Genomic DNA, 24,631 nt, shown 5'->3' with positions numbered 1-24,631 from the left:
TGAGTTTGAGTACAGAGAGGAAATTAAGAACCTGGAGGCCTGGTGCGAAGACAATAACCTATCCCTTAACGTCAGCAAGATGAAGGAATTGGTTGCTGACTTCAGAAGGAGTAGCGGACCGCACAACCTCATTTACATCGGTGGTGCGCAAGTGGAACAGGTCAAAAGCTTTAAGTTCCTCGGGGTCAATATCACAAATGACCTGACTTGGTCCAACCAAGCAGAGTTCACTGCCAAGAAGGCCCACCAGTGCCTTTACTTCCTGAGAAAACTGAAGAAATTTGGCTTGTCCCCTAAAACCCTCACTAATGTTTATAGATGCACCGTAGAAAGCACTCTTCTAGGGTGCATCACAACCTGGTATGGAAGTTGTCCTGTCCAAGACCAAAAGAACCTGCAGAAGATCGTGAACACAGCCCAGCACATCGCACAAACCAATCTTCCGTCCTCGGACTCACTTTACACCACACGCTGTCGGAGCAGTGCTGCCAGGATAATCAAAGACACGACCCACCCAGTCAACACACTTTTTGTCCCTCTACCCTCCGGGAGAAGGTTCAGGAGCTTGAAGACTCGTACGGCCAGATTTGGGAACAGCTTCTTTCCAACTGTGATAAGACTGCTGAATGGATCCTGACCCAGATCTGGGCCGTACCCTCAAAATATCCAGACCTGCCTCTTGGTTTTTTTGCACTACCTTACTTTCCCTTTTCTATTTTCTATTTATGATTTATCATTTAAATTTTTAATATTTACTATTGATTTGTACTTCAGGGAGCACGAAGCACAGAATCAAATATTGCTGTGATGATTGTACGCTCTAGTATCATTTGTTTGGCAACAATAAAGTATAAAAAATAAAGATGGGTCATATTCTGCATGGAGGTTCGTGACCAGTGGAGTGCCTCAGGGATCGGATCTGTTTTGGGACCCCTTCTCTCCGTGATTTTTATAAATGACCTGGATGAGGAAGTGGAGGGATGGGTTAGTAAATTTGCTGATGACACACAGGTTGGAGGTGTTATGGACAGTGTGGAGGGCTGTCAGAGGTTACAGCGGGACATTGATAGGATGCAAAACTGGGCTGAGAAGTGGCAGATGGAGTTCAACCCAGATAAGTGTGAAGTGGTTCATTTTGGTAGGTCAAATATGATGTCAGAAAATAGTATTAATGGTAAGTCTCTTGGCCATGTGGAGGATCAGAGGGATCTTGGGGTCCAAGTCCATAGGACGCTCAAAGCAGCTGCGCAGGTTGACTCTGTGGTTAAGAAGGCGTATGGTGTATTGGCCTTCATCAACCGTGGGATTGAGTTCAATAGCCGAGAGGTAATATTACAGCTATATAGGACCCTGGTCAGACCCCATTTGGAGTACTGTGCTCAGTTCTGGTCACCTCAATACAGAAAGGATGCGGAAGCCATAGAAAGGGTGCAGAGAAGATTTACAAGGATGTTGCCTGGATTGGAGGGCATGCCTTATGAGAATAGGCTGAGTTAACTCAGCTTTTTCTCCATGGAACGACAGAGGATGAGAGGTGACCTGACAGAGGTGTATGAGATGATGAGAGGCATTGATCGTGTGGATAGTCAGAGGCTTTTTCCCAGGGCTGAAACGGTTGCTACAAGAAGACACGGGTTTAAGGTGTTGGGGAGTAGGTAGGGAGGAGATGTCAGGGGTAAGTTTTTTACTCAGAGAGTGGTGAGTGCATGGAATGGGCTGTCGGCAATGGTGGTGGAGGCGGATACGATATGGTCTTTTAAGAGACTCTTGGATAGGTACATGGAGCTTAGTAAAATAGAGGGCTGTAGGTAAGCCTAGTAACTTCTAAGGTAAGTACATGTTTGGCACAGCATTGTGGGCCGAAGGGCCTGTATTGTGCTGTCAGTTTTCTATGTGTCTATTTTTTCTGATGAAGGGTGTTCAGTAAGTGGGAAGCCTTCAAAAGTGCAATATTGAGAGTTTTTATATTCTTCTTTAAATAAAAGGCAAGGCTAGCAGTTTTTTGGCATAGTTTTAAAGGGATATTGAGGACTTAGTTCAGAAGAAAGAGGTGCAGAGCAGATCTGGGCAGCAGGGAACAAATGAGACATTTATGGAATATGAGAAATCCAAGAGTGAAATCAGAAGGCACGTGCCAGACAAGGTGAAGGAGAATCTCAAGAGTTTCCTCAGATATATTAAGAGCAAAAGGATAGCAAGGGATAAAGCAACACACATCAAAGTTGCTGGTGAACGCAGCAGCCTGGCAGTTAACTCTTCCTTCAGTTAGTCCTGATGAAGGGTCTCGGCCTGAAAAGTCGACTGTACCTCTTCCTAGAGATGCTGCCAGGCCTGCTGTGTTCACCAGCAACTTTGATGTGTGTTGCTTGAATTTCCAGCATCTGCAGAATTCCTGTTGTTAGCAAGGGATAAAGGTGGTCCACCTGAAGATCAACGTGGTCATCTATGCATGGAGCCAAAAGAGATGAGTGAGGTCTTGGATGGATTTTTTGCATCTGTATTTACTTGGGAGATGGACACAGAGCCTATATAACCATGGCAAAAGACTAGGGAGGTCATGGACTGTATCTGCATCACACAAGAGAAGGTGCTTCCTGTCTTGAGGCAAATTAGGGTGGGCAAGGCCATGATGGGTTCACTATTGTTTGTCATTTATATTAATGACTCTTATGATAATGCATTCAAAAGTTCAAAGTTAAAAATACATTTATTATCAGAGCATGTATAGTTTATACAATCTTGAGATTTGTCTCCTTACAGGCAGCCACAAAACAAAGAAACCCATTAAAACAAAAGAAGACCCTCCAACTCCCAGTGTGCAGAGAAAAAAATCGTGCAAACAATAGAAGTAAGAAAAAACATTTTGAATTGAATTTCACAAAAATGAGTCCACACTATGATATCTGTGCCACAGCCTCAGTTCACTGCAAAGACAAGTAAACCTTGCCAAGCAGCCAGCTGAATAGGGCCATCCCTCACCTCCGGCCCCAACACTCTGACCTTCTAAATGTAGCCCAGTGCTGGAATCGTTCCAGCCTCAGGTCATTCTCTGCTGTTGGACCTGGCCCTGCTGCTTTGATCAAACTTTACTCTCGTGTCGTAAACTGGATCAGCAAAAATGCAGATCACATCAGAATTAGGGCGAGGAAGGCTATCAAAGCTTGTAGTGTGATCTGGAACAGCTGGAAATATGGACTGAAATATGGCAGGTGAATTTAATGCAGACAAATGTGAGTTGTTGAACTTTAGGAGGACAAACTAGTGTAGGATTTGCACAGTGAGCAGTAGAGCACTGAGGAATGCGACAGAACTGAGGGATCTGGGAATACACATCCATAATTCCTTGAAAGTGGCATCACAACGAGATAGAGTTGTAAAGAGACCTTTGACACGTTGGCCTTCGTAAATCTAAATATTAAGTATAGGAGATGGGATGTTATGTTGAAGTTGTATAAGACCTTGGTGAGGTTAAATTTGGAATATTGTGTGCAGTTTTGGTCACCTACCTACAGGAAAGAAGTAAATAAGCTCAGAGAAAATTTACAATGGTATTGCTGGGACTGGAATTGGTTGAACAGGTTTCATCTTCATTCCCTGGAGCAGAAGAGAATGTGGGAGTACTTGACAGAGGTACAAAATTACGAGGGTTATAGATAGGGTAAATGCAAGCAAGATTTTTTTCCACTGAAGTTGGGTGAGACTAGAACTAAAGGCTTAAGGTTGAAAATGTGAAATATGGAAAGGGAGCATCTTCTTCACTCAGAGGGTACTGGGAGTAAACCAGCTAACAGTAAAACATTTAAGAGAAGTTTGGGTACATAGATGGAACAGAGGGCTATGGAAGTGTTGGCCAGAAGAAACTACAGTCTAATCAGGGGCAGGGGAAGTAGACAAACCAGTTCTCTTGTTTCCCCCCATTTTATGGACTCTGAACTGATTCTTGTTCTTGGATAATCTAATCAGAGCAACTGAATGTGGACACAGAAAGTTTCAAGTAATGATCTGATAAACCTGAGACCATTCTCAAGCAAGCAGCCATTTGTTATGTAAAGGGCATGGACTCTAAACTGATTCTTGACTCTGGGAAAATCTAATCAGAGCAATAAATCTGAGACCATTCTCAGAGGAGTAGCTACTTATTTTGTAAGATGCCAGACCTGCAATCGGCAATCTCATTAGACTCTGTCTGGGTTGCCTCATTTAACTGGTTTGGACCAGTAAAGACACAAGTACACAAGGCTGGGGTGGGCAGAGCCATGGAACAGTGTTGGTTGTAGCCCTGTACAATGACCAGTAAGAATGTGACCCAGGTAGGTCAGGTGGCCTTGAGCCAATGGGATGGAGATCCAATGCTTCAATTGATCAAGAACAATGTAAGACTCAGGAGCTCCAAATATGCAGGGGCGATAACTCTCCAGCAACCAGAGACCATCCATCGCAGATAAGGAGGACCCCACAGACACGTGGAGATCGGGACCATGAGGATCCCCTGGCCAGCGGAGACTTCTTTCCCAGGTAATATCTTTTCTCTTCATTGACTGTTCATGGAGTGTCAGGGAATTCTCGTAGGGTGCACACCTATAGATTGTTAGTGAACCCACATGCCTTTTTAGTTGAAACAATATAAGTTACTTGTTGGTAAATACAGGTTCTCTGTGCCTCACTGATCACTATTACAAGGGGTGATTCTTGTAACATAGGGCTATGGTCTAGCTGTGTGTTATGCGACGAGGCAGACTAACAGTCCAGCACAGATTAGATGGGCTGATGGGTTATTTTCTGTGCTGTAGTGTTCTAGACCATGTGAACCTAATACTTCACGAGCCCCAGCTAAAGGTATTAAAAATGGAAGCTGTTATTTTGCGAGGTCTCTGCGTAAAGATACTCCCAAGCTTTACACAGCTGAAGTAACTGCTGTTGTTCAGATTCATAAATAGTAATATCTGCTGATTGAAGTACTGGAAAACAACATGTGTAAGCCAGCAGGATTCAACACCTTTGAAAGAGAAGAACAAAGATATTCCAGTGAATATGAAAAATAAACATTTAAAGAAAGGCATTCTGAGTACACAGCCTGAATGGTATCAATATACATTTTTTTTCAAAAAGAAAAACAGAGGTAAGATGATACTGCAGTGTGGGAGTTTATGATGCTTGCATTTACAGCAGCCAAGAAGCAATAGGGGTTAAGGGTCATTATGTTTTGTCTTTAGAATTAAGATGGCTGTCCCCTGCTTTTCAGTGTGCTCTTAATTCTGGTGACACATCTTAATAACCTCTAAATAATTCCAACAAAAGACCCATGTCAAAGGAGTCAGCAGGCCCTTAGGTGTTTCAACTGTAGTGTTTTCATCTGCGTTTATTGCTCAATTCCTCTCCTGAATTAAGGCAATAACCTGTGATAAATTATTTAGAGACTGCTACAGGGATCAAAGCAAATTTATTCCATTAAAGTGTGGTTCGTAACATTTGGCGCTTAGTGCAAAAAAAAGCTTCAAATGAATAAATGTAGAAAATCAAGGATTTAAATAATTAAATATTACCATGTTTTATAGATTAAATTGGGAGAACATGTTGCTATTTGTAGTACAGATGATTACTGATAAGTGCCTTACTTTGCCAATAACAAAAGATTTTTTAGCTTTTCGAAACAATATACACTTAAGTTCATTTACTTATATTGTCTGAAATTCTAATAAGTGAAAAACATTTCTGACGTAATGCATTTTCAGAAATTTTAGCTTAAATGTTATTCTTAAGAAAATGGGGCTTTATGAAACCTTCTGCAATTCTATGAGTTTTAAGTACTGAGTGGTAATTAATATTTATGATCTAAGTATGACTTACAGTAGTACTATTGATCACTGTTGTGGTATAGGCTGTCTGTGACACAAGCGATGCTGACTGTATTAAAATTAACCACATGCAAGATGCCAACATAGAACATCCAATCTATAGTATTAGTGCTAGCTATAACGTACATAAATTATATAGCCAAAAGTAATGGCTTATGACTTATGACTCCTAGTGAGATACAGTTGCCGCCCTTCCTCATCCATCAGCCCCTGCTTCAGCAAGGATTGGGAGTTAGGTGATGTTGCACTCAGAACTCATGGTCTGAAAGTCAGAGGTCACTTTTTTTCCTTTCCCATCTGAACAAGTCCCACCCACTCAGCGTAACAGATCGAGTCCTAGAAACCACAACAGACAGGCCACCAAACCTACTGTTTTCCCAGTCTTTGACAGCTGTATTTCCTGACCCAGGCCCAGGCCTGCTGAACCATCTATATGTTTGCTTTTACAACTGCTGCTGTTGTCTTTGGTGCCATCTTGGTACCTATCCTGTCTTGAGCCACAATGGTACTGATAAGTCAGGATGCTTTGCATGCTGGGAATCATCATATTTAGGACCGCTGCTGCAATCCACAGTCACAGCCATGGGCATTTCAGTCAGCAGCATTGTTTTAAGATGTTTAAAAAATCTATTGATATTCAAAATCTGAGGAGCCTGGACAGCAGACTCGAGTTGCGAGTGCACTAATGAAAACGAAAGCAGGGAAGCTGCGCTAGTCTATAGGTATGATTGAAACACAAAGGATTCAGATTCCCACTCCCGACTATTCTGCTAGTGAATGTACAGCCTCTGGAAAATAAAACTAAAAATGTCATAGCAACATTGGACATCAGAAACTGCTGTGTACATTGTTTTACAAAAACGTGGTTAACAACCACCAATGGCTTTATCATTCTCCACAAAGACAAGACAAATCAGTCTTTTAAAGATAGAGGTGGAATATGCTTTCTGATTAACTCATCATGGTGTACAGATGTGGTGGTTCTGTCTCTTTCCTGCTCACACAACCTGAAAGATCTAGCTGTCATGGTCCCGTCCGTGAAGTCTGTATTCCGATTCACGGTCTGGTCCATTGACCCTTGCTCCAGGTTTTCCTGTCTACCCTGTTTCTGTTCTTGTTGAGCTCTAATTGAGCCAGCTGATGTTCGTTGGGGCTGGCTGCACAAATACCTCCAGAGACCAGGGCATGGCTGCTGGATTGCTCTTGTCCTTACTCCTTGTATCCCTTCCTCTGCCTTCTGTTTCCTCACCTGAAGTTCTCATTTCGCCTTGCAATGCCTGAAGCCCTGCCTTGTCTTGCCGGTAACTCTCGACTTGCCTGAATTTCTGTCTTGCCTTGCATTGACTGAAGCCTTGCCTTGTCTTGCTGTCTTGTCCTGGAGCCATCCCGTACTTAGCTCACTTCCTGTCCCCTGCCTCCGTCGGGTAAGCCAGGCCGTATTGCTGTTACCTACAGTTGGTTCTGTCCATTCTTGTCCCTTGCCTCCGTCAGGTGGAGATCTGCGCCCTGCCCAGGAAAACCGCGCCCTGCCCAGTAGTATCGTGCCCTGCTCAAGAGGAGCTTCCAGTCTCCTGACTCCAGCCTCCAGCCTCGCCTCGCCTCAAGACTCAAGTCTCCAGCCTCCTGCCAAGCCTCACTTCAAGTCTCAAGTCTCCAGCCTCCAGCAAAGCCTGGCCTCAATTCTCGTCTCAAATCTCCAGCCTCCTGCCAAACCTCACCTCAGGTCTCAAGTCTCCAGCCTCCTGCCAAACCTCGCCTCAAGTCTCTAGCCTGTAGCCTCAAGCCTATAAACTCCAGCCTCCTGCCTAGCCTCAAGCCTGCAGACTCCAGCCTGCTGCCGAGCCTCAAGCCTGTAGACTCCAGCCTCCTTCATAGCCTGAAGCCTGCAGACTCCAGCCTCCTGCCTAGCCTCAAGCCTGAAGACTCCAGCCTCCTGCCTAGACTCAAGCCTGAAGACTCCAGCCTCCTGCCTAGCCTCAAGCCTGAAGACTCCAGCCTCCTGCCTAGCCTCAAGCCTGAAGACTCCAGCCTCCTGCCTAGCCTCAAGCCTAAAGACCCAATCCTCCTGCCTAGCCTCAAGCCTGAAGACTCCAGCCGCCTGCCTCCTGCCAAGCCTCGCCTCAAGTCTCTAGCCTCTAGCCACAAGCCTGAAGACTCCAGCCTCCTGCCTAGCCTCAAGCCTGAAGACTCCAGCCTCCTGCCTAGCCTCAAGCCTGAAGACTCCAGCCTCCTGCCTAGCCTCAAGCCTGAAGACTCCGGCCTCCTGCCTAGCCCAAGCCTGAAGACTCCAGCCTCCTGCCTAGCCTCAAGCCTGAAGACTCCAGCCTCCTGCCTCCTTGCAAGCCAAGTCTCTAGCCTCAAGCCTGAAGACTCCAGCCTCCTGCCTCCTGCCACCAAGTCTCCATCCTCCTGCCTAGCATCAAACCTGAAGACTCCATCCTCCTGCCTAGCCTCAAGCCTGAAGACTCCAGCCTCCTGCCTAGCCTCAAGCCTGAAGACTCCAGCCTCCTGCCTCCTGCCAAGCCAAGTCTCCAGCCTCCTGCCTAGTCTCAAGCCTGAAGACTCCATCCTCCTGCCTAGCCTCAAGCCTGAAAACTCCAGCCTCCTGCCTAGCCTCAAGCCTGAAGACTCCAGCCTCCTGCCTCCTGCCAAGCCTCAATCCTCAAGTCTCTAGCCTCTAGCCACACACCTGAAGACTCCAGCTTCCTGCCTCCTGCCAAGCCAAGTCTCTAGCCTCCAGCCTCAAGTCTGAAGACTCCAGCCTCCTGTCAAGCCTCACCTCTAGTCTCTAGCCTCAAGCTTGAAGACTCCATCCTCTTGCCTAGCCTCAAGCCTGAAGACTCCAGCCTCCTGCCTATCCTCAAGCCTGAAGACTCCAGCCTCCTGCCTAGCCTCAAGCCTGAAGACTCCAGCCTCCTGCCTAGCCTCAAGCCTGAAGACTCCAGCCTCCTGCCAAGCCAAGTCTCCAGACTCCTGCCTAGTCGCCTCCTGCCTAGCCTCAAGCCTGAAGACTCCAGCCTCCTGCCTAGCCTCAAGCCTGAAGACTCCAGCCTCCTGCCAAGCCAAGTCTCCAGACTCCTGCCTAGTCTCAAGCCTGAAGACTCCATCCTGCTGCCTAGCCTCAAGCCTAAAAACTCCAGCTTCCTGCCTAGCCTCAAGCCTGAAGACTCCAGCCCTCTGCCTCCTGCCAAGCCTCAAGCCTCAAGTCTCTAGCTCTAGCCACAAGCCTGAAGACTCCAGCTTCCTGCCTCCTGCCAAGCCAAGTCTCCAGCCTCCTGCCTAGCATCAAGCCTGAAGACGCCATCCTCCTGCCTAGCCTCAAGCCTGAAGACTCCAGCCTCTTGCCTAGCCTCAAGCCTGAAGACTCCAGCCTCCTGCCTCCTGCCAAGCCTCAAGCCTCAAGTCTTTAGCCTCTAGCCACAAGCCTGAAGACTCCAGCCTCCTGCCTCCTGCCAAGCCTCCAGCCTCCTGCCTATCCTCAAGCCTGAAGACTCCATCCTCCTGCCTAGCCTCAAGCCTGAAAATTCCAGCCTCCTGACTAGCCTCAAGCCTGAAGACTCCAACCTCCTGCCTAGCCTCAAGCCTGAAAACTCCAGCCTCCTGCCTAGCCTCAAGCCTGAAGACTCCAGCCTCCTGCCTAGCCTCAAGCCTGAAGACTCCAGCCTCTTGCCTAGCCTCAAGCCTGAAGACTCCAGCCTCCTGCCAAGCCTCAAGCCTCTAGCCTCTAGCCACAAGCCTGAAGACTCCAGCCTCCTGCCTCCTGCCAAGCCAAGTCTCCAGCCTCCTGCCTAGTCTCAAGCCTGAAGACTCCATCCTCCTGCCTAGCCTCAAGCCTGAAAACTCCAGCCTCCTGCCTAGCCTCAAGCCTGAAGACTCCAGCCTCCTGCCTAGCCTCAAGCCTGAAGACTCCAGCCTCCTGCCAAGCCAAGTCTCCAGCCTCCTGCCTAGTCTCAAGCCTGAAGACTCCATCCTGCTGCCTAGCCTCAAGCCTGAAGACTCCAGCCACCTGCCTAGCCTCAAGCCTGAAGACTCCAGCCTCCTGCCTAGCCTCAAGCCTGAAGACTCCAGCCTCCTGCCTACCTCAAGCCTGAAGACTCCAGCCTCCTGCCTAGCCTCAAGCCTGAAGACTCCAGCCTCCTGCCTAGCCTCAAGCCTGAAGACTCCAGCCTCCTGCCAAGCCAAGTCTCCAGACTCCTGCCTAGTCTCAAGCCTGAAGACTCCATCCTGCTGCCTAGCCTCAAGCCTAAAAACTCCAGCTTCCTGCCTAGCCTCAAGCCTGAAGACTCCAGCCCTCTGCCTCCTGCCAAGCCTCAAGCCTCAAGTCTCTAGCTCTAGCCACAAGCCTGAAGACTCCAGCTTCCTGCCTCCTGCCAAGCCAAGTCTCCAGCCTCCTGCCTAGCATCAAGCCTGAAGACGCCATCCTCCTGCCTAGCCTCAAGCCTGAAGACTCCAGCCTCTTGCCTAGCCTCAAGCCTGAAGACTCCAGCCTCCTGCCTCCTGCCAAGCCTCAAGCCTCAAGTCTCTAGCCTCTAGCCACAAGCCTGAAGACTCCAGCCTCCTGCCTCCTGCCAAGCCTCCAGCCTCCTGCCTATCCTCAAGCCTGAAGACTCCATCCTCCTGCCTAGCCTCAAGCCTGAAAATTCCAGCCTCCTGACTAGCCTCAAGCCTGAAGACTCCAGCCTCCTGCCTATCCTCAAGCCTGAAGACTCCACCCTCCTGCCTAGCCTCAAGCCTGAAATCTCCAGCCTCCTGCCTAGCCTCAAGCCTGAAGTCTCCAATCTCCTGTCTAGCCTCAAGCCTAAAAACACCAGCCTCTTGCCTAGCCTCAAGCCTGAAGACTCCAGCCTCCTGCCAAGCCTCAAGCCTCTAGCCTCTAGCCACAAGCCTGAAGACTCCAGCCTCCTGCCTCCTGCCAAGCCAAGTCTCCAGCCTCCTGCCTAGTCTCAAGCCTGAAGACTCCATCCTCCTGCCTAGCCTCAAGCCTGAAAACTCCAGCCTCCTGCCTAGCCTCAAGCCTGAAGACTCCAGCCTCCTGCCTAGCCTCAAGCCTGAAGACTCCAGCCTCCTGCCAAGCCAAGTCTCCAGCCTCCTGCCTAGTCTCAAGCCTGAAGACTCCATCCTGCTGCCTAGCCTCAAGCCTGAAGACTCCAGCCACCTGCCTAGCCTCAAGCCTGAAGACTCCAGCCTCCTGCCTAGCCTCAAGCCTGAAGACTCCAGCCTCCTGCCTAGCCTCAAGCCTGAAGACTCCAGCCTCCTGCCTAGCCTCAAGCCTGAAGACTCCAGCCTCCTGCCAAGCCTCAAGCCTCAAGTCTCTAGCCTCTAGCCACAAGCCTGAAGACTCCAGCCTCCTGCCTAGTCTCAAGCCTGAAGACTCCAACCTCCTGCCTAGCCTCAAGCCTGAAAACTCCAGCCTCCTGCCTAGCCTCAGGCCTGAAGACTCCAGCCTCCTGCCTCCTGCCAAGCCTCAAGTCTCTAGCCTCTAGCCACAAGCCTGAAGACTCCAGCCTCCTGCCAAGCCAAGTCTCCAGCCTCCTGCCTAGTCTCAAGCCTGAAGACTCCATCCTCCTGCCTAAAAACTCCAGCCTCCTGCCTAGCCTCAAGCCTGAAGACTCCAGCCTCCTGCCTCCTGCCAAGCCTCACCTCAAGTCTCTAGCCTCTAGCCTCTAGCCTCAAGCCTGAAGACTCCAGCCTCCTGCCTAGCCTCAAGCCTGAAGACTCCAGCCTCCTGCCTAGCCTCAAGCCTGAAGACTCCAGCCTCATCCTGCCTGCCAGCCAGGCCTCGTCCTTGCCTAGTTCTGGGATCTGAGCCAGAGGCAAGACCCAGGTACTGTGTCCTTGTCCAGTCTCTGGCTCGGAGTCCAAGCCCGAGCTCCTAGCTCTCTTGTCCAGTCCTGTTCTGGGTTCCCGGTTTTCGTGTCCATGTCCTTGCTCTCACCCTGTATCCTAGTCCTTCAGTGTCTGTGTCTTGCACTTGGGTCCGTTCCCAGCCACCTCTTTATGACACTAGTGGTCAAATGTTGTCCATATGTTTCCTTCCATCATCCTGGTAGTGGTGTACATTCCACCTCAGGCCAACATTAGGCAAACACTGGAGAAGCTGAGCACCATGATCAGCAGGCACCCGGATGCGTTCCCTATGACAAGGTGTTTCAACCAGGCCAGCTTAATGAAGTCTCTGAACAATGACACCAACATGTTATCTGAGGAACCAGTGGAGCCAACACTGTTGTACAACTATCAAGTAAGCTGTGTATTTAATATTTCAGTAATCTTGTAAATATGTCGTTTGTTTAAGCACTCTTTATTGTTTATATAACTTATATGTAAAAATACATGAATTGCATGCATCCTGTCACTACCACGTGATATGTGGCAACTCGCTTATAGTAAAGAACAAACTTGAAACTTTTATTTGCTTTTGAATTATTTTAATGTTTTAAAGCTACAAAGTATAACAGTGGCAATAAGATATTTCTTAAATGAACCCAAAACGTCTACTGACCTGTTGAAGTGCAGCAAGATGTTAGAGTTGATAAAAAGCACAGTGAGGAACAGCTGAGCAGGAAAAAAAAAGCACAGCACAATGCAGGCATGGTTGGGTTAAAAAGAAAGTCAGAAAATGGAAGAATTCATGGATTCATAATGAGTAAGTACTGGGTGATACTAAGCATTTTAAAAATGAGCAGAAAGGGCTGGCTACATTGAAAAGATTGACATCTTTGATTGCTCATGTATGCTGAGCCAATTGAACAGTATTTTAAAGCAAATGAGAAAAGAATATCAGTGTTGCTGAGTACATTGGGATGAAAGGCATACTGTTTGCTCTCAAGTTCAACTGTTCCAACCAAACCAGCTGAAATGAGCTTTGCTGTCAGAGCGCTGGAGCAGAGATCCAGTCGCAGACCCAGTACTGTGCACACAGTGATATTAATTGAGTAACAAATCCTGAGGTGCAAACAAAATCGGCGTCAAAGTTCAGGCAGAGATCAAAACATCCAGAGAAATCCAAAAACCAGAATCGGGAAACAGGCAGTCAATATTCAGACAGACAGAGTACAGATACGAATGCTGGAAAGGCTCAGGAAAATTCACTGGCACAATCTGGCAACAAACAGGTGAAAACATGGGACTGAAATACACTGAGCAATAAACAGAGAGGCAGATGATGGATGGAGCACAATGAGACACAGGAGGCAGCAATACAGGTAATAATGAGAAACAGATGACAGACGGAGTACTCAGTAATACAGGGGCTGGAGTAGAGCACGAGCGGGGCAGAAGCAAACGGCAATATAAAACCACAGACTGACAGCTAGCGTGAAACACACAGAAAGACAGAGTTCAACTAGAGGTACTGATATTTGCTAATACAGTATTGTGAAAGTAACGCAGGAACAGTTAGAACTGAAACCAGTGTTGATTGCAAAACATTTTAGGTTTCATAAGTGGAATCAAAAGGAATGCATGCCCATTTCAGTGTATGTGGCTAGTGTATAATTGAGGAGATTGAGCATTGTCAGTTCAATTCTGTTAATAAAGCACTGAGAGATCATTCAATTTGTGGAATCTTACAGGGAAGTATTCAAAAATGTCTCCTAACTGAAGCACAACTTAAATCGGAGGAGATTTTAACTTTCCATATATTGTCCTGGAATCCCATACTGTTTGTAAAAGGACTAGATGGGTTAGAGTTTGTCAGGTGTATTCATGAAAGTTTCCTTCATCAGTACATAGAAGTTACAACGAAAGAGCATAAGATAATGGATCTGCAATTAGGGTAAAAGACAGGGCAGGTGAAAAAATTTTGTGCAGGGGAACAATTTGCATCCAGTGACCACAATTCCCTTAGGTTCAAAGTAAATACGCTAAAAGATAGGTTTGGTCTGCAGGTTAAGATTCTAAATTGGAGTAAGGCCCATTTTCATGGTATCAGAAATGACCTGGAATGTGTGCTTTCTGGCAAAGATGTACTTGGAAAGAGGGAGACTTTCAAAAATGAAATTTTAGGAGTACAAAGGTTGTATGTACCTGCTAGAATAAAAGGCAAAGATAACAAGTGTAGGGAGATATTGAGGCCCTGGTTAAGAGGAAAATGAAGGTTTATAGCAGGTATAGGCAGTAGGAACAAATGAGGTGCTTATGCAGTACAAGAAACACAAGAGAACACTTAAAAAGAAATCAGGAAGGCTAAAAGAAGGCACAAAGTTGTTCTAGCAGACAAGATGAAGGAGAACCCTTAAGGATTCTATAGATATGTTAAGAGGAAAAGGATTCCAAGGGACAAAATTTCTCCTCTGGAAGACTAGAATGGTTATCAATGTGTGGAACCCAAACAGATGGGGAGATCTGAAATGAATTCTTTGCAACTATATTTACCCAGGAGACAGATACAGAGTTGCTAGAAGTGGGGCAAAGCAGCATCAACTCCATGTACGAATTACAGCGGAGGAGGTGTTTGTTATCCTGAGGCAAATCGGGCAGATATATCCCCAGGGCCTAACAAGGTGTTCCACATGGGAGGCAAGTGCAGAAATTTCCAGTGCCTTAGCAAAGATATTTAAAACATCCTTAGTGATAAAAGAGGTACCAGAAGACTGGAGGGCAGCCAATATTGTTTCACTGTTTGAAAAAGGCTCTAAACAGAAACCAGGAAATTATAGGCTGGTGAGTCCGACATCAATTGTGGGAAAGTTATTGGAAGGTATTCTAAGGGACTGGAAGTATTTGGATAGATATGTACTGATTAAGGATAGTCAGCATGGCTTTATGCATGGTAGGTCATATCTAACCAATCTTATGGAGTTTTTCGAGGAAGTTACAGGAAAGTGGATGAAGGTAAGGCAGCGGATGTTGTCTGCATGGACTTTAGTAAGGAATTTGACAAGGTCCTGCATTGGAGGCTGGTCAAAAAGATTCAGTTGCACACAGCATTTAGGATGAGGTAGTAAATTGGATTAGGCATCAGCTTTGTGGGAAAAGCCAGAGAGTGCTCGTAGAAGGTTGCCTCTCTACCTGGAGGCCTATGACTAGTGGAGTACCACAAGGATCTGTGCTGTGTCCTTTGTTATTTGTCATCAATATCAATGATCTGGATGATATTGTGATTAACTGGAGAATCAAATTTAAGGATGACAACAAGATTGGGGGAGTTGTGGACAATGAGGAAAGCTATCATGGCTTGCAGAGGAATCTGTATCAGCTGGAAAAATGGTCTGAAATATAGCAGATGAAACTAATGTAGACAAGTACAAAGTTTTGCACTTTGGTAGGACCAGTCGGGTAGGTCTTACATATTGAATGGTAGGGCACTGAGGAGTGTAATAGAACAAAGTGATCTTGGAATACATCTTGGATCCATAATTTGTTGTAAATGGTATCACAGGTAGTTAGGTTGTAAAGAAAGCTTTTGGCGCATCGGCCTTCATAAATCAGGAAAGATGTAAACAAGGTTGAAAGAATGCAAAGGAAATTTAAAAGGATGTTGCAGAGTCTGGAGGACCTCAGTTATAAGGAAAGATTGAATAGGTTGGGACTGTTTTCTTTAGAAAGTAGAAGATTGAGAGGAAATTAGATACAGATATACAAAATTGTGAGGGGAATAGATAGGGTAAATGCAAGCAGGCTTTTTCAACTGAGGTTGGGTGGGTCTACAACTAGAGGTCATGGGTTAAGGGTGAAAGGTGAGAAGTTTAAGGGGAACATGAGTGGAATTTTTTTCACTCAGAGGGTTGTGAGAGTGTGGAATGAACAGCCAGCCCAAGTGGTGCATGCAAGTTTAATTTGAGAAGTTTAGATAAGTATATGGATGATAGTGATATGGAGTGCTCTGGCCACAGTGCAGATCAATGGGAGTAGGCAGCTGAAATGATTTTAGCATGGATTAGATGGGCCAAAGGGCCAGTTTCTGTGCTGTACTTCTTCATGATCCTATGACTCTAACTTATATTTAAAAGAGAAGTTGATATTGCTGTATCAATGGTAATAGTAGTAGACAGACAGAGATGCAATTGATTGGGAAGGAAAGTCAGCATAAACAAAATTATGATGTGTAAACAGAAATTGGTCTGGCCAAACAAATTGTGTTACTGTTGTGGCAGGAGCTCATGTATACCAAACCAATGCATAGTTAAAGGTGAAACTTGTGAAAATGCAATAAGGTAGGACACATACAAAGAGCAGACAAATATGAATGGAATGCACAGGGAAGAGATAAGGAAAGAGAAGTCAAGTTGTTGTTTCAAAAGAGCATTCATTTTTACGCTATTGATTAAAAATCTGATAAATGATGAGAGTGACACAGGACTGTGTAGCATTGAGATTTCTAACATGAAAATTAACAAAAGATGAGCAATATGGCTTATATCAGAAATGAATGGAAAATTAATTAAAATTTAATTGGTTCAGTCGTTTCAGTCATTTCAAAGATAATGAACTGAAGCCAGATATCCAACTGAGAACTTACACTGGATAAAAGGTAACTTCTGTGGGAATGATATTCATAATAATGAAATACAACAACCCACAAGCCACATTGGGCTTATATGTGGTTTAAAAAAACAGGAGGGCAAGCATTGCAGGGGTGTGATTGGCAAAGACAACTACAAATTGATTGGAGATCCTTCCACCATTTGCATGCCACAAGCCCTTAATAAAACCAGCTGAAGGCAAATTAAGAAATGATACCACAGCAGTGTTCAAGGATGGTAATGGAAAACTCAACCATATAAAAGGCAAAATAGTGTTAAATTAAAATGTCAGACCCAAGACAATGCCCATCTGCTTCCTCATACCATCCATGATAAAGTAGCCAGTGAGTTAGATCAGATGGAAACTGAAGTAATTCTTTTCAAGGTTAGGATTAGGGTTAAGGTTGAGTGGAATGCATAGGCAATGCCAGTGGTCCCAGCACTCAAGAAGAATCGGTCTGTGAGGGTCTGTGGTGATTTTAAGGTCTCTATCAACACAAAACTTCAAGAACTACTCACTAAAGTGGCAGCAGAAAGTAATCACAGAGACCTCTGAATCAACACCAAGAAGACAGAAAGCATAGTCATCTCCAGAAAGACAAACATCCTACAATGTATGATCAAGATCGGAAATACAAACATCAAACAAGTCAACAAATTTAAATATCTTGGCAGCCAAATAACAAGTAAAGGCAGGTGTGACACAGATATCAAATACATAATAGCAATGGCAAAAGAAGCTTTCCAAAAAAACAAAGACCATATTAACAGACAGAAAGATGAGCATGTACACTAAAAACAGAATACTGCAGTGCTACATTTATTCTATCCTGACTTATGGAAGTGAATGTTGGACCATTTCTTCAGCAATGGAAAAGAGACTAGAAGCAGCTGAATTATGGTTCTACAGGAGAATGTTAAAAATATCATGGACCACACACAAACATCAAATGAAGAAGTTCTCAGAAGAGCCCAAGCAGTCCGATCACTCATACCAACAATAAGAGAAAGACAACTCAGATTCCTAGGACACATCATGTGGAAAGATGAACTAGAAAAACTCATACTCTCTGGAAAGATTGAGGAGAGCAAACCTAGAGGAAGACCTCGGCTTATGTACATCAAAAGCATAGCCAGATGGCTACACATCGAGGAAATGGAAGTCATCCAAAATACAAAGGATAGATCTTATGGAAAACCATGGTCACCAAGGTCCGCATCGGATATGGTACCTAGACAGACAGACATCAACACAATGCTAAAAGTAGATCAATATCATCTGCCCAGGTTAGAGGATATCATTGCAAACCTTTCTTAAGGGAAACAGTTTAGCAAAGTGTACTTAGCTAAGGCCTACTTGCACATGGAAATGGGAGGAGAGACCAAGGTATTTCTCACCATAACCATTCACAAAGGGTTTTATTGACCATAAGACATAGGAGCAGAAATACGCCATCTGGCCCATCGAGTCTGCTCCATCATTCAATCATAGCTGATCCCTTTTCTCCATCTCCTCCTCAACCCCAGATTCTTCTCCCCGTAACCTTTGATGCCATGTCCAATGAAGAACCTATCAATCTCTGATTATGGCTATAATAGGCTAATTTTAGAGGTAGCATTTGTACCTGTACTCTGGCAGAAAGCTATAGATCAGGTGCTGCAAGGCTGCCCAGGCGCTCAGGGTTACCTGGATGAGATGATTGTTACTGGTGAGGATGACAAGGTATATCGCCAAAACATCAGGACAGTGTTTAAAAGATTAGAAGATTATGGGCTCAGAGCAGGATGCGGCAAGTGTGAATTCTTCAAAGCAAACATCATGTACTGTCGTCATACAATTGACACACAAGATTTGCACATGTGCTGAGAAAAATTCAAGCAATGGTGGATGCCACAAGGTCAAAGAATGTGTTGCAGCTGTGGTGCTTTTTAGGAGTTTTCAATGACTGTAACAGGTTCCTGCCAAACCTTGATACTGTGCTTCACTCCTTGAACTTATTACTACAGATCAGAAAGAAATGGCAATGGACAAAGCAGTATGAGGTAGCTTTCCAAAAGGTAAAAGAAATGGTGACATCAGACACAGTACTGACACATTATATTCCGTAGCGTCCAGTGAAGCTTGCCTGAAACGCCTCACTTTATGATACAGATGCAGTCATGTCTATATATGTAAAGAGTGATGGACTTGAACATGTCTATATATGTAATGAGTGATCAGCCTTTGCATCATGTTCCCTTACAGAGAAAAATTATGCCTTGAGGTCTTGAGTCTGCTTTGCTGAGGAAAACATTTTAACCAGTACTTGTATGAGAGAGAGTTTACCTTCATTACTGATCGGCTCAATCCATTTTCAGTCCATGGAAGGGTGTTCCACTTGCAGCAGCAACACAAATGCAGAGATGGGCTCTGTTTCTTGGAGGACACAACTACAAGATCGAATTGAAGAGGATGACTAATCAGGTAATGCCGATGGATTGTCCATTTTACTCTTGGAAAAGGAAATAACAGAAATATTTACAAAAAAAGGCACTCCACTTGATGTATTCTCCCTAACACAATTTGAAAGTCTCCCTTATTGTGACAGAAAAGGTCCAAAAGGGAAACCAGAAAAGACCTCACACTGTCTCAGCTCTACGTGGCCACCAAAATTGCTGGAATGTGCAGCAAAAACTCCAGCTCCCTCTGTTTTTACCGGGGCTGAGATGAATTTGCCTTTGATGAAGGCTGCCTTATCTAGGGATTGAGAGTTGTTGTACCATTCAAGCTGAGAGCTGAAGTTTTGGAGGAGCTACATGCTGGTCATTAGGTGTAGTCAAAATGAAAACGTTAGCTCACAGCTTTGCCTGGTGGCCTGGGATAGATCAGCAGATCGGGCAGCTTGTCATGCACTGCATGGGATGCCAATACATTCAGAAGATGCCAAGAGTATCATCTCTCCATCCCAGGACAATGGTGTGCATTGCCCTGGCAGAGGATTCATGAGGATTTTGCTGGACCATTCATGGCACAAGTTTCTTGGTAGCAGTGGATGAAGCTACAAAGTCTTTACTGCAGCCTCGCACACGGTTGATGTGTTGAGAAGTCCCTTTGCAAGGACTGGAGTTCCAGAACACTTAGTGAGTGACAGTGGACCGGTTTCAGTCAATCCTAAAAATGAATGGAATAAGACACATTACATCTATGCCATTCACGAATGGCTTGGCAGAAAGTTTTGTCCAGAGTACAAAGAACACACTGCGAGCAATATCAGCAGAACACACTACACTAACTCTGAATCAGAAGCTACATTTCATTTGGAGTTTGAGGAGACTTAGTATGTCATCAAAGACTCACAAATTTTTGTACCATACTGTGGGGAGCATTTTAACGGGTTGCATTACTGTCTTGTATGGAGCACAGGATTGGAAAAGCTGCAGAAAATTGTAAACTCAGCCAGCAACAAATAGGGCATTATCCTCCCAGCAGCAGTTCCCAGTCTTTCTTTATGCCACAGACCCTACCATTAACCAAAGGGTTAATTAACCCCAGGTTGGGAAGCCCTGCTCCCAGCATTGAGTACACCTTCAATAGGTGATGTTTCAAAAAGGCAGCATCCGTCATCAAGTATCCCCAACACCCGGCATATATCTTCTTACTGTTACCATCAGGGAGGAGCTGCAGGAGTCTGAAGACACACACTCAATGTTTCAGGAACAGCTTCTTCCCCTCCACCGTCAGATTTATGAATGGACAGCGAACCTATGAACACAAACTCACTATTTCAATAGTGAGAGGGAGAGAGGGGGGAGGGAGGGATAGAAACCAATTGCTCAGTGTGTTTTCTAATGGTTATAGTTCAAATTCTTTCTGGAAGCTTCTTTGGTATCACATTATTTAAATGGGGCTACTTGATTGCTTAACTCTTAACTACAAATTTGAAGGAATGCCTGTTTAGCTATGGTATAAGAAGAGCTGAGCATGCTGGCTCACCATCCTTTCTTCCCCTTGTTCTTTCCAGCCATTTCTACTCAATTCACTGTTTCCAATTCCTTTGTTCTCTTAGCACTTATGAAGCACTTAGCACAATTATGAAGCAACACATTCTACGCCCTCCTCTGAAAGAACATTGGATCAAAAAAGTTAAAGAAAATCCAACAATTTGGCAAAGTTGGCAGGATGGTTGCAAAAATTTAAGGACTTGGATGAATCCCAAACAAAGTGGAAATTTTCCATGCCTAAACTTAAAAGGAGGTAAGAGCTTCCTTTAATTTCAAATTGTCTGAGAGAATATATTATTTCTAATACACTAGTGCACTGCCTAGTGGAAGTTTAAGTGTAAGGAGACCACTATACATTGCTATTCTGAAAAGAAAAACAGATACTGCACTGAATTTAATATCATGCTTAAATTAACTTTGTACAAGCCAGTGGGGTACGGAAAAATACTTTGGTTGCAATCTATTGAAACTTTGGATGCAGGACAATCTATTCTTTGGTTGCTGGCTCTTAGCTGATCTTGTGAAAGTATGAGATAAATTCAGATAATGACCTCAGACAAACTAGGAGATGGCAATTGTATCACTGTTAAGAGCCATGAATGTGCTCTGTTAGAATAGGTTAAGCTAACGTGTTCAGTTTAAGAATTGAATCTGTGAGTTAACTGAGCAAGTAAAGGAGCTAACTGATCAGTTAGGGAAATAAAAAGAAATGTGGATGAAGTACCAAACAGTATGATAGTGACAGTAAAAAAATCTAAAGAGCAAATTCCTTCATTAATTGGATGAGCAAAATACATCCAACATGTTAAGTACAATTGAATTGAAGTGCTGTGTGTGGAGCTTTGAAACAAAGTTCAGCAGGGACTTCAAGTCAGTGTTCCTACCAATGACATTTCTTCTTGGGAAACACCCCCTATTTTGTACAGTTCTCTGAGACAGTGCCACCATTCGAATTCCAAGGAATTACATCCTGGACATGACATTGGCTCAAGTGATGATGGTTGTGATCATGGCTTGCTCCAATGAAGACCAAGGGAGTGAAGACACATAAGGCTGGAGATCGAACCTATGAAAGGAGGCAGATGGTTTATCATCAACCACCTGAAGCAGAAAAGATCAGTAAAAGATCGGTAAGTGGTCTAAGGAAGTTCTACCTTCTAAAAAGGTCATTTTAAAGACCTGGGCTGAGCTTCAGTGTATTAAGAACAGAGACAAACTGCACCCATATGATGGCATCCAAATTTTGAGTCAGAGTTGGTAGCAGCATAGGAGAAGAGAAACAAAATATACATATGGTTGAATGTTATTAAGAGATGGTTGGAAGAACAGACCCCAATGTGGACTGATTGGAGGAAAGTGGTTGATTTCAAGCAAAAGAATTCTGAGGATGTTTGAGAAAATGAACATAATTAAATTATTCAGGAGTTTTGGACATAAATGAAGGTAATATTGAGGACTCTGCATACGGTCCCTTGAAATCAACTTGTGTGGATGGCTTGAAACAAGATGTTGCCAAAATGATGAAGCTGACAAAACTGAAATGGAGTGAAGATGTTGTGACCTATAGTGAGCTAGCGTGAACCACCAAACAAGTGGAACAGGATATTGCAATCCAAATAAAATCACTACTTGTTGATAAACGTAGGTCAATAGACATTGATCGCTGGTCAACAGCTACAGCAACTGCAAGTGAGTTAACTGCCAACATCGATGAACCAACAGAAGAAACCGGACTGGAATTCACTATATGTGTCTGAGTCACATTTCCAAGGTTACTCCCTTAAAACACAGTGTCACTTCTGTGGTAAGAGTTGATATTAGGCTAAAAATAGTTGGTGCTGGAAATGAGGCGGGCAAAAGAAACAAGCTCCGATGAAGGGTCTCGGCCCGAAACGTCGACTGTACCTCTTCCTAGAGATGGCCTGGCCTGCTGCGTTCACCAGCAACTTTGATGTGTAAAGCTCACAGTATATTGAATTCCCTGCCTTATTTGAAGACACGTTTTCAACAAACACTTTTGTTGGAATAATTGTACTGTCACAGTAAAAAAAAATGACTAAACACTTCCCTGAAGCTCTTGCTTGCCTTGATAGTAGAAAAACTAAATGGCTTATATGTTAATTTATTGATTTGAACTGCATGTGCAGAATTCTTATTGGATATAGGAATTGCAAACTACTATCGACTAATAACCATAAATGTGCATATGGTGTAGAAGGACAGAGAATTACACTAATCAACAGCAAACTAATCAAGGTGTACTTGGTCCTCACCTATGAAAAATATAATTCTGGGTAGGAGATGTCTTGCAACCTCTTCTTGGTATCAAAGTTTTAAAGGTTCAAAGGTTGATTGATTATCAAAGAATGCAACTCCGAAATTTTTCTTCTCCAGATAGCCACAGAACAAAGAAAGAAAAGAACAGCAGCTTCATAATCAATCCCAAATCCCTTCTCCCCTCCCCGCCCAAAAAAACCCCCAAAATAGAACAGACACATCAACCTCCAAATTCCTCTCCCCCACACACAAAAATCCTAGAAAGATCAGGTGAGAAACGCAGAATATAAAAAAAATAAGTCTGAAAAAAAAGTCAATAGTCCAAGTCTATATCCAAAATACAGAAAACCTGGGTAATATTCTGGCATAGTGGCAGGCCTTTTGCTCTCTGGCAGCAGAGCGATCCCACCAGCGATCAAAAGGCAGTCTCCCCTCTTCGTAGCAGAGCAATCCCACCAGCGATCAAAAGGCCGTCTCTCCTCACTATAGCAGTGTGATCCCACCAGTGGTTAACAGGCAGTCTTCCCTCTCTGTAGCAGAGCGATCCCACCAGTGATCAAAAGGCAATCTCTCTCTCCGTAGCAGAGTGATCCTACCAGTGATCAACAGGCAGTCTCCCCTCACCATAACAGAGCGATCCCACCAGTGATCAACAGGTAGTCTCCCCTCACTGTAGCAGAGCGATCCCATCAGTGATCAACAGGCAGTCTCCCCTCACCGTAGCAGTGTGATCCCACCAGTGAACAAAAGGCAATCTCCCCCCTCTGTATCAGAACAATGCCACCAGCGATCAAAAGGCAATCTCCCCTCACCAGTAGCAGAGCAATCCCACCAGCGATCAAAAGGCTGGCAACCAGTGCAAACCTTCCACATTTGTCTTGATGTTTCAATCTCCCTTGTCCCTTTAATGAGTGAAATGGAGTTGAACGTCAGCTCACAGGCTGCTCGCCATGAGGTTTTTGCACCCAGAATCCTCTCGGAGACTGCAGAGCACTGAAACTCCCAAACAATCTCCAAACTGCAAATCACAGGCTCCACCATTTCGGTCACATTCAAGACCTGTACTTACGGATCTCTTGTTATTTTTAAACTCTACTCTTGAGTTTGTGGAGGTTAGCCAAGTTTGAATTAGTTAATCATCCAATATGGTCAATAGACTAAAACAACTATGGCCTGCAGGAAATGAATCCTGTTAAACTGATAGAAGCTGCCTGGTCTGCCGAGATCCTCAAGCATTTTGTGTGTGTTGTTTGGATTTCCAGCATCTACAGATTTTCTCTTGTTTGTGATCAGAAAAGTCAATACTGTTGGGAAGCAAATAATCTAAAAGGAGTATGTCTCACCACTGAGGGCAGGTCATAATCTCCTGTAGATTACTTTTCAACTACTGAAATGACTACTCTTCCATGCTTCATCAGGGTTACTGTTCATCATTTTATATTGTTGGCAACATAATCAACTGTGTTGATTGAAGCCTCTTTGGTAACAACAAGATCAAATTTAAACATTTTGATAGTAGAGTGAGGAACAGAGCATATCCCTGGAAGACAGTGTGAACTTTCCAAATAGCATGCATTATTTTTTTAAAATTAATAGTTTTAAGTGCTGAAGCTGGCAACTCTATAGTCTTGCAGTCAACAGAATTCAAGTCAATAAGAATATTCTACTTTCTATCTTCAGATATGTTAAAATCCAATTTGGTAGATTTTGATGGATAACCAAAAACAAGAAATAGTTATTAACTGAGTGAAAAGATCCAGAATTTGGAAAATTGATCTATGTACATAAGAACATAAGAAATAGGAGCAGGAGTAGGCCATCCGGCCCATTGAGCCTGCCCCGCCATTCAATAAGATCATGGCTGATCTGTCTGTAAACTCAGCTCCATCTACCTGCCTTTTCCCCATAACCCTTAATTCCCTTGTAGAAGGGAAATGTAGAAGAGTGAACAGCTTTATAGCATAGAGGCAAGTGGCATTGGTGTTTTAGTTTTGTTACACTGTGCCTGAGCAATGCGCATTTCACCTCAATGAAGAACAAGAAAAATTGGCA

Source organism: Mobula hypostoma, chromosome 7 (genome assembly GCF_963921235.1).
Source record: "Mobula hypostoma chromosome 7, sMobHyp1.1, whole genome shotgun sequence".
In the NCBI taxonomy this organism is placed as follows: Eukaryota; Metazoa; Chordata; class Chondrichthyes; order Myliobatiformes; family Myliobatidae; genus Mobula; species Mobula hypostoma.
The sequence above is the reverse complement of the archived record's forward strand: the minus strand, read 5'-3'. Positions refer to the sequence as shown.